General features: G+C 34.8%; 1 protein-coding gene and 1 pseudogene across 1 annotated transcript in view; both read left to right on the top strand.

Moving 5' to 3' along the window:
* SLC2A13 (solute carrier family 2 member 13) overlaps positions 1-8,978 on the top strand; it is a 315,165-nt gene that overhangs the window by 51,717 nt on the left and 254,470 nt on the right. The window lies entirely within an intron of this gene.
* LOC111741877 lies at positions 1,231-1,349 on the top strand (annotated as a pseudogene).

Raw genomic sequence — 8,978 nt, 5'->3', positions numbered from 1 at the left:
CATATTTATATGGGCAAATAATTTTTGACAAAAAAACCAAAAACATACAATGGAGAAAGGAAAGCCTCTTCAATAAATGGTGCTGGGAAAACTGGAAAGCCACCTGCAAAAGGATGAAACTAGACTTTTGTCTATCACCACACACCAAAATTAACTCAAAATGGATTAAGGACATGAATATAAGACCTGAAACAATAAAATACATAGAAGAAAACATAGGAACAATACTCAAGGACCTTGGACTTAAAGAGGATTTTATGATTTGATCTCAAAAGCAAGGGAAGTAAAAGCAAAAATAAACGAATGAGACTACATCAAACTAAAAAGCTTCTCAACAAAGAAACCTTCAAAAGGTAAAGAGACAACCATCTGAATGGGAAAATATATTTGCAAGCAATGCCTCTGATAAAGGCCTAATATCCAAAATATACAAAGAACTCATACGACTCAATAACAACAAAAAACCAAACAATCCAATCAAAAAATGGGCAGAAGACCTGAACAGACACTTCTCCCTAGAAGACATACAAATGGCCAACAAATGTATGAAAAGATGCTCAACATCGCTAGCTATTAGGGAAATGCAAATCTAAACCACAATGAGATACTATCTCACACCTGTTAGAATAGCTATAATCAACAGGACAAGTAATAACAAATGTAGGAGAGGATGTGGAGAAAAAGGAACCCTCATACACTGCTGGTGGGACTGCAAATTGGTACTGAAAAACAGTATGGAGGTTCCTCAAAAAACTAAGAATTGATCTACCATATGATCCAGCATTCCCTCTACTGGGCATTTTTCCTAAAGACTTGAAAACCCATATCTGAAAAGATATTTGCACACCGATGTTCATAGCAGCACTATTCACAGTGGCCAGGACATGAAAACAACTGAAGTGTCCTACGATAGATAATTGGCTAAAGAAGCTGTGGTGCATATATACAATGGAATATTACTCAGCCATAAGAAGAGATGAAATACTGCCATTTGCGCCAACATGGCTGGACCTCGAAATAATCATGCTAAGCGAAATAATCCAGAAAGAAAGTTGAAAATCACATGATATCACTTATATGTGGGAAATAAACCTAAAAGCAACAAACAGGACAAACAAACAGAGACTCATGGACATGGACCATGGACTAGTGGTTACCAGAGGAGAGGAGGGATGGAGGAGGAGGAAAAATAAAAAAAAAAAATGTTAAAAAAATAAATTATAAGCTTGAGTCTATAGCCATGCCACCCTGTACATGCCGGATCTCATCTGATCTCGGAAGCTAAGCAGGGTCGAGCCTGGTTAGTACTTGGATGGGAGATCACCTAGGAATACCAGGTGCTGTAACTGTAAAAATAAATAAAAATCAAAAAATTCTTTTAGGCAAGGATAAGATAAAAAAATTAAAAAATAAATAAAGAGGTTATTATGCTGAGTGAAATAAGTCAGAGAAAGATAAATACCATATGATTTCATATGATGCGGAATCTAAGGAACAAAAAGAACTAACTAATCAGAGACACTCACAAATATAGTGGACGATTTGCTGACGGACAGACGGGAGGGGAGTTGGGGGCCTGGGAGAATGGGGTGAAGGGTTAAAGAAGTACAAATTAGTAGTTGTAGTTGGGTATGAGGATGGGGAACACAGCACAGGGAATGCAGGTAGCATTAATATGTTGGCTAGGTAGAGGGCCTGGGGAGGGAGGGAGCAATTGGGAGGATTATTTTATAAACTATATAGATGTCTAACCAATGTATTGTATACTTGAAACTAATTTAAATAAATACATTAAAAATAAATCTTTAAGATCTTGGTTAAAAATTTAAAAAAAGAAATTACTGGAAAAATGAAGAAGCAGGAAATTTTATCCCTTTTTTCCCCACTCTGTAAATGAACAGAAAGAGGGAGATGATAACTGTTAAGAGTATAACCTGAATGTTGAGTTTTTCTTGGAAGCTAAATGGAAGCCATTCTTTTAACTCCACGTCTTTAAGAGATCTAAATCATCTATTTATATTTTGTCAGAAATTTTATTAATTTAACTAAGATAGAGATATGTACATACTTTTATTAAGAATTTGTTTTTAAATGGAAACAAAGTGCATAAACTATGTTTGACTTAATTTAGATAGCTTTTCTCAGTACTGGTTGGAAAAGAAAGATCATATGGTAGTGAAAATTTATGAATGTGGTTTTCCTCTGTAGAAGTGGAGGTCTTGGGACAGGCATTAGAACACTTTGCAGAGGCATGGCGACGTAGTTATAGACAGACCTGGATTCACATTTGTTTTCAACACTCATAAGCTACAAACCTTGGACAAGTTACTTAGGTACCCTGAGCTTCACTTTGTCATTGAAAAAATGAGACCAAAAGTAGTTATCGTCTAAGATTGTGGGAGCTAAATTATTATATGTAAAGTAGTTGGCCCAGTTTTTGGTACATGGCTAATGCTCAATAAATGATGAATCACATTATTATTTACTATTCTGAGGAATGAATAAGGGTTGGGTGCTACTATAGTTAAGTTGTAAGGGAGGTTGAAGGAAAACACGTCCTATGGCCTCTATTTTCTTTATCTGTAAAGATGGAGCTTGGAGTTGCTAGGGCAGAGGCCTAGAGGAAAGAAAAATGTTAAATGCTTATAGCTGCTGTAGAAATATAAAAAGGAAAAGCCTAGAGACAAAAACGATTTTTCAAATAACCATGGGATCCCAGCTGAAGTTGGAGCCATATATTTGCAGTAAAGCCAAGTAGTATACCTGTGTGGATTTTTCCTGCAATACTGGAGAACCCAGGGGTGAAATAATAAAAGAGGATGAAAAAACTAACTTTGGCTGGCAGTCAGACCAATGCATCAATGTACTAGATCATTTTGAATCTTTTTATTGTTTGCACAAATTCTCTTACTTATGTATACATGCAAACATGTTTATTTTTTTTCATAGGTGAATTTTCAGTGTATGATTCTCTTTCATTGTTTAGCATCCATAGCAGTATTTTTTACCTCATCTGACTCCTGAGCTAATAGGATAGGAGTGTGATTACAAGCAAATAAAGATCGAAGTGGTACTTTAGCATCAACTTTAGAATTGTCAGCTTATATCTAAAAAATAATTATAATTTTTACAGTTGCAATCAGATTAAGATGTATAGAAGATGAAACTGATTAGACATAAAAACTTCTTAGATTTTGATGTTTTTAAAAGACTAACTCACCTTTTGTGCCAGACAGGTCAAAACTTCTGTTATTATTTGGATATCATAGAAATAAATTGTTTTCTGCTGAATTGGAAGATTAGTTTTCCCAGGGGAAAAAAAAAATTGCCAGTAGAAGATTGAAAAGTTGGCATTTTTCTAGCACTCTAGTGATATAATACATTCTACATTGAGAAGGGTGTCATTGGTTTCATGAGGAGAGGGGAATAAATATTTTGAAGATATCATTAAGGATTAGATTTTTAAAAACAACTTTACTGAGATATAATTCACATACTATTCATTTTACCCATTTAAAGTGTAGAATTCAATGCCTTTTAGTATGTTCACAGCTGTGCAGCCATCACCGTCATCAAATTTAGAACATTTCATCACCCAGAAAAGACATTGCACCCTTTAGCTCTCACGCTTCAACCTCCCAGCTCCTCCCAGCTCTAGACAATGGTTAATCTATTTTTTGTCTTCATAGATTTGCCTATGCTAGATATTTCATATATAAAAATGGCAGAGGTAGTTTGATAGTTAATGATACAAAGTTTTATCATTTGTTGTCCTTTTCTGTACTAATATTCTTTAATCTTGCTTATTTCTTATGTAGTAGATTTACTCACTATACCTTATGCAAACTAAGGTTTTCTTCTTTAATTGCTGAGTCAAAACTGGGCATGTAGCATGCCCTCAATAAATATATAATTAAGTTAATTTAACAGCCACCACTGTGATCTAAAACACTTATCTGGTCATGCCACTGCTAATGCTTCAAAACCTCCCTATTTCCTAAAGGGAAAAAAAAAATAATAAGCTCTTTATGATGGCTGATTCCATTATCCAATCCATACCTGCTTTTCTAGATTTTTGTAACTCATTGTTGCCTCCTTCCCTCTTCCTTTATAAAACAACCATGTCCATATACCCTGTATACCAGTCACATCTTGCTTTATCATGTTTCTGAGTTTTTTTCCTTTTGCTCACTTTTATCTGTAATGTCTTCCTACCCTGTCCTGGTTTACAGGTCCAACTGCTGTTCCTTCTTTAAATCTCAGCATGTATATCATATGAAGCTGCCTTTGTTCATTTGTCCTTTCTTAAGACTTTGTGCATAGCTTCAATTTTATACTTACGATATTATTTTGAACTACTTATTTGTCTGTATTTTCTGTTTGATTTGGAGTTCCTGAATGTCATCAACCGTGTACTCATTTGTAAGATCTGGGAAAGGGCCTGGAACATATAGTAAATACTCAACATATGTGTAGAACTGAGCTGACTTGATTGGACTCTAGGGAAAGGACTCTTAACCAAGGTCAAAAGATATTGATTATTAACCAAAATACTAATTCATGAATTTATACTGAGGAATACATATACTTCATAGATAGATGAAAAACTAAATTATTAATAAGTGTTTCTTGTTGAGCATAAAATTTAGAGAAAGAAAATTAGTTTCTGAGCCCATGACAATTTCTGTCTCTCAAAAAAATATACCTCTGGGTCCCAGAACACTTTTTGTCCTTTTTTCTCGGGCAGACTGGTTTTCAAATGCATAGTCTTTATATAATTATATAAACCATAATGTGATTTATAGTAATAAGAATGATATGTCTATAGAAGGGCTAATTTATTCTCTTGCATGTTGATTTTTACTCATTATTTTCTCATTTAATTTTTTAAAACTAGAGTTATTTCACTTCACTAGCCTGTGCACAACCATTTGTTAAGTGAGTGTGCTAGATATTTTCATCATTTAGGTGATGCCCCTTTTTTTTTTGATAAAGAAATAAAATTTGAGATAAGTGTTGAATGATAAGCACAAAGTATCAGTGTGAGCGACATCTGTATGAGAGAGTCTCCTGGAGTATCTTCAGACTAATTTATGGATAATGAGCCTTGTGCTGAGCTTTGAAGAGTTAGTGGGATTCATATAGACAAAGGTAGAAATGAGGGAATAGCGTAGGCAAGGCGAGGGAAGGATCTGGAAGCTTGAAACTGAAGTGGTGATGTACATGATAGACTGGAGCCAGATTCTAGAGGTCTGTGAATGCTAGGCTAGAAGTTTTGAACTTTTTTCTACAAGCAAAGGAGAGCTTTTATTTTTTAAGCAGGGCGTACTATAATGTGAGTCAAAAATTAATATGACAGTGATGCCTAGAATTTATTGGGACTCTTGGCTCTTGGGTAGATTCAGGGAACCTATAAATGAGGCTGCTGCCAGAACATAGGTGTGAGGTAGTGAGGTGATACTATTGGGAGACATCAGTTAGTATGGAAATGATTCAGTCAGCCAAAAAAAAATTTGGACATCTACTGTATACTACTATTGTGCTTGGTGCTAGAGATAGAAAGATAAAAAATGTGCCTGTCCTCAAGCACCTCTCAGTCTAATGAAAGGGGGAGACTTGTCATCAGCATGTTAATTAAATGATGGATAATGTTATGGGAGCTCCCAGGGGGAGTGAATAACAGCTTCACGATGGAAATATGTTGGAGCTGAGTCTTTTAAGAATAAAAGAATTCAGGCATAGTGAGGAAGAGAGAGATTCTAGGTGAAATAAAATTTTCAAAAGCCCTGTAGTGTGTAAGAGCCAGTTATGTTTGGGCAATAGTGAGAAGTTTAGAGCAGCTAGGTAGTGGTCTGTGATTACTATCTGGGACTTTGAAGGTGACATGGAAAGGGTAGTCTTCAGTGAGTGTGAATAGAACTTTAAATCCATTGCACTCTCTTTAATAATACATTGAGTCTGAATTTGTTTATTGAAAGTCTCAGAAAATAATTTTAAAAATATTACTTTGGGATAAAAAATTAATGAGCCTCCCTCCCCCATAATATTTTACAATTTAAAAAACATGTAAGATGTCTTTTAGAATGATATTTAAAAGAGGGTGATGTTTCTGAACAAATTTATGCTGAGAAAAGTGATCTTATAATTTAGTGCTAATAGATCAGTGGTGTTTAGTTCTATACACAATATGGAATATGTAGCAATCTTTGTCTTAAAACTAACTACGTAGAGGCCATTTTAAGAAAGATGGGTGGGTTAACAGACTTATTACAGGTAAATACCTTAATGCTGAAGATATTTGTAATTTTTTATTACATAATTAAAACGAGACTATCATAAAGGTGTCATAGTACAGTGAAAAGAATAGGTTTAAGACTTATTTTCACAGCACATGAATTAATTTAACCCCTAACATGCTCATGTAGCTAATGCTTCAGCAATTGTACAGTGTTATTGTTCGGATCAAATGAGTTAATGGCTATGAAGTACTTACAAACTCTTAAATGCTACTAGATGTTGTTCACTGTTATCTCTAGAGAGTGGTAGGTTGATTCTCTATATCTTGCATTCAAAGCCAGCAATAAAAATTGCTCTCATGTTCAATTATCAAGATTTTCCAGGTAAAAAGTAAATATGGTTTGCTGATGAGAGTGGTTTTTTATAAGACTAACCTTTCTTGAAGATAACCAACCATTATAAGCCATGGATAGAATATAAGAAACTATTTAAGATACTGGGGAGGTCCAGTTTCAAGGGTAGATTGGAACTGAAGGGGATTTGACCTTGAAGTGAACGGTTTGTGGTGAGATCTACATTTATGGCTTTTTCCCTGAGGGCAGCTCCCAATCCATGATGCTGAGCAGCTAGAACTTAAGCAGAAATCTCCAGTTTTATTGGCCTGTGGTGTCAGTGGCTGGAGTTTGTGGTGGCCAGAGCAGCTGGAATTTGAGGGGGGCGATCCAAGAAAAGAATGCACCATAGTGGAGGAAGCCTCCAAATCTGAATATTAATTGACCACAAATGTTTTTCTGACTCCTGAACTATGAATATATAGGGAGAGATTCCATGGAGCCTGCAGAAAGTAACAGCAGATGGTCAAAGCTGAGAGAGATGCTATTTCCTGCCCATAGGAAGAATGACATGTTTGGACTTGTAAACCTTCTAGGTTAGAGGGGCCAACAGCTCGAACTTTCCAGTAAAACCCCAGAAGGACCATGCCTTAGGAGTAAAAATTTTGTTGTACGGCTAAGGAATTTTCTTAAGACCAAGCCAAAACTGAGAGTCACACTAACGAAGTCTAAAACCAAGCCTTTAAATGTAAGGTGACTGATAGAACAGTGTCAATGTTCTTCAGAAGAAGAGAACAATATCTAGAGTCTCCCCATTTATGATTCACAATACACAGAACACACACAAAAATATTAGACAATGTGAATAAACAGAACATGTGGCCCATCACTAAAAGAAAAATTGGTCAGTGTAGACCTCAAGATGTTGCAGATGTTGGAATTAGCAGAAATTGATTTGAAAACAGCTATTATAAATGTGTTCAAGGACTTCACAGAAATGATAGTCATATGGAATAACCAGATGGGACATCTCAGGAGAGAAATGCAAACTATAAAAAAAAAAAAACAAATGGAAATTCTAATACTGAAAGCACAATATTTGAAATTAGAAATTAAAATAAAATTTCACTGAATAGCAAAATGAAGATAACAGAGGACAGGATCTGGAAACTTGAAGACGTGTAGACATCACCTAATCTGAAAAAGAATAAGTTTGAAAAGAAATAAAAAGGGTCTACATTGAGTAGTCTTATATACATCTAATTAATACCAAGTTTTCTAATAGACGTGTAGCTCAAGAGAGAGAGAGAATGGGGCAAAGAATATGTGAAGAAATAATAGCTGAAAATTCCCCAAATTTGGTAAAAATGTTAGTTACTGATACAAGAAGCACAGCAACCCAAGTAGGATGTTAGTTACTGATACAAGAAGCACAGAAACCCAAGTAGGATAAATACAAAGATGAGCATACCTAGGCATAGCATAATCAAACAGCTGAAAAACAAGAGAAAGAAAATTAGGATCCAAGAGAAAAAGACACACCTGAAGGGGAACAGCAGTGCAAATGATGGCAGACTCTACAAACAGTGGAGGTCAGGAGACAACAGGATGGCTTCTTCATATTACTGAAAAAAAAAATGTCAATCTATTAGGAAAATATTCAAAAATGTAGGCAAATAAAAACGTTTTCAGATAAACTAAAGAATTTCTCACCAGACCTCTTGCATTTTAAGAAATGGTAAAAGAAATTCTTCAGATGAAGAGAAATGACACTAGATGAAATTTCATCTATGATAAGGAAGAAGAGCACCAGCTATCATAAATAGTAAGTAGGTTAAATATGAAGGACTTTTTTTTCTTTCAGTTTTTTGAAAGACATGTCTGTTCACATTTAAATGTGTTGTGAGATTTATAATGTATGAAGCTGTAAAATACATGAGCACAAGAGTAAAGTTGGGGGCAGTAAATGGAAAGTATACATGTTCGTGAAGAGTTATATTTAGGTAGTACAGATGCATATTTTAATCCCTAGAACAACCACTAGAATATATTATTAGAAGATAGAGTTAAGGAGTCATAAGAATTAAAATGGAGTACTTAAAATATTTAAATAAGCTGAACAAAGGCAAGTAAAGAAGAACAAAGGAATAAATAAATTAGATAAATAGCACATAGCAAAATGCTAGACTTAGCACCCAATTATAGCAATAATTACATTAAATATAAAAAATTACAGTGCACAAAAAGTGTGCACCGTAAACAAGTCTGTTGTTTAGAGGTGACCCTTTAAGTATAGATAGATTAAAAGTAAAAGAGTAGGAAAAAATACACTACTCATACAGTACCTGTGTGAAAGCTGGTGTGGCTATATTAATAATCACCTAAAGTGGATTTCAAGAGAAGCGATAT

Source organism: Pteropus vampyrus, unplaced genomic scaffold (assembly GCF_000151845.1).
Source record: "Pteropus vampyrus isolate Shadow unplaced genomic scaffold, Pvam_2.0 Scaffold82, whole genome shotgun sequence".
In the NCBI taxonomy this organism is placed as follows: domain Eukaryota; kingdom Metazoa; phylum Chordata; class Mammalia; order Chiroptera; family Pteropodidae; genus Pteropus; species Pteropus vampyrus.
Note: the sequence above shows the minus strand (reverse complement) of the source record. Positions and strands in the feature narration are given on the sequence as shown.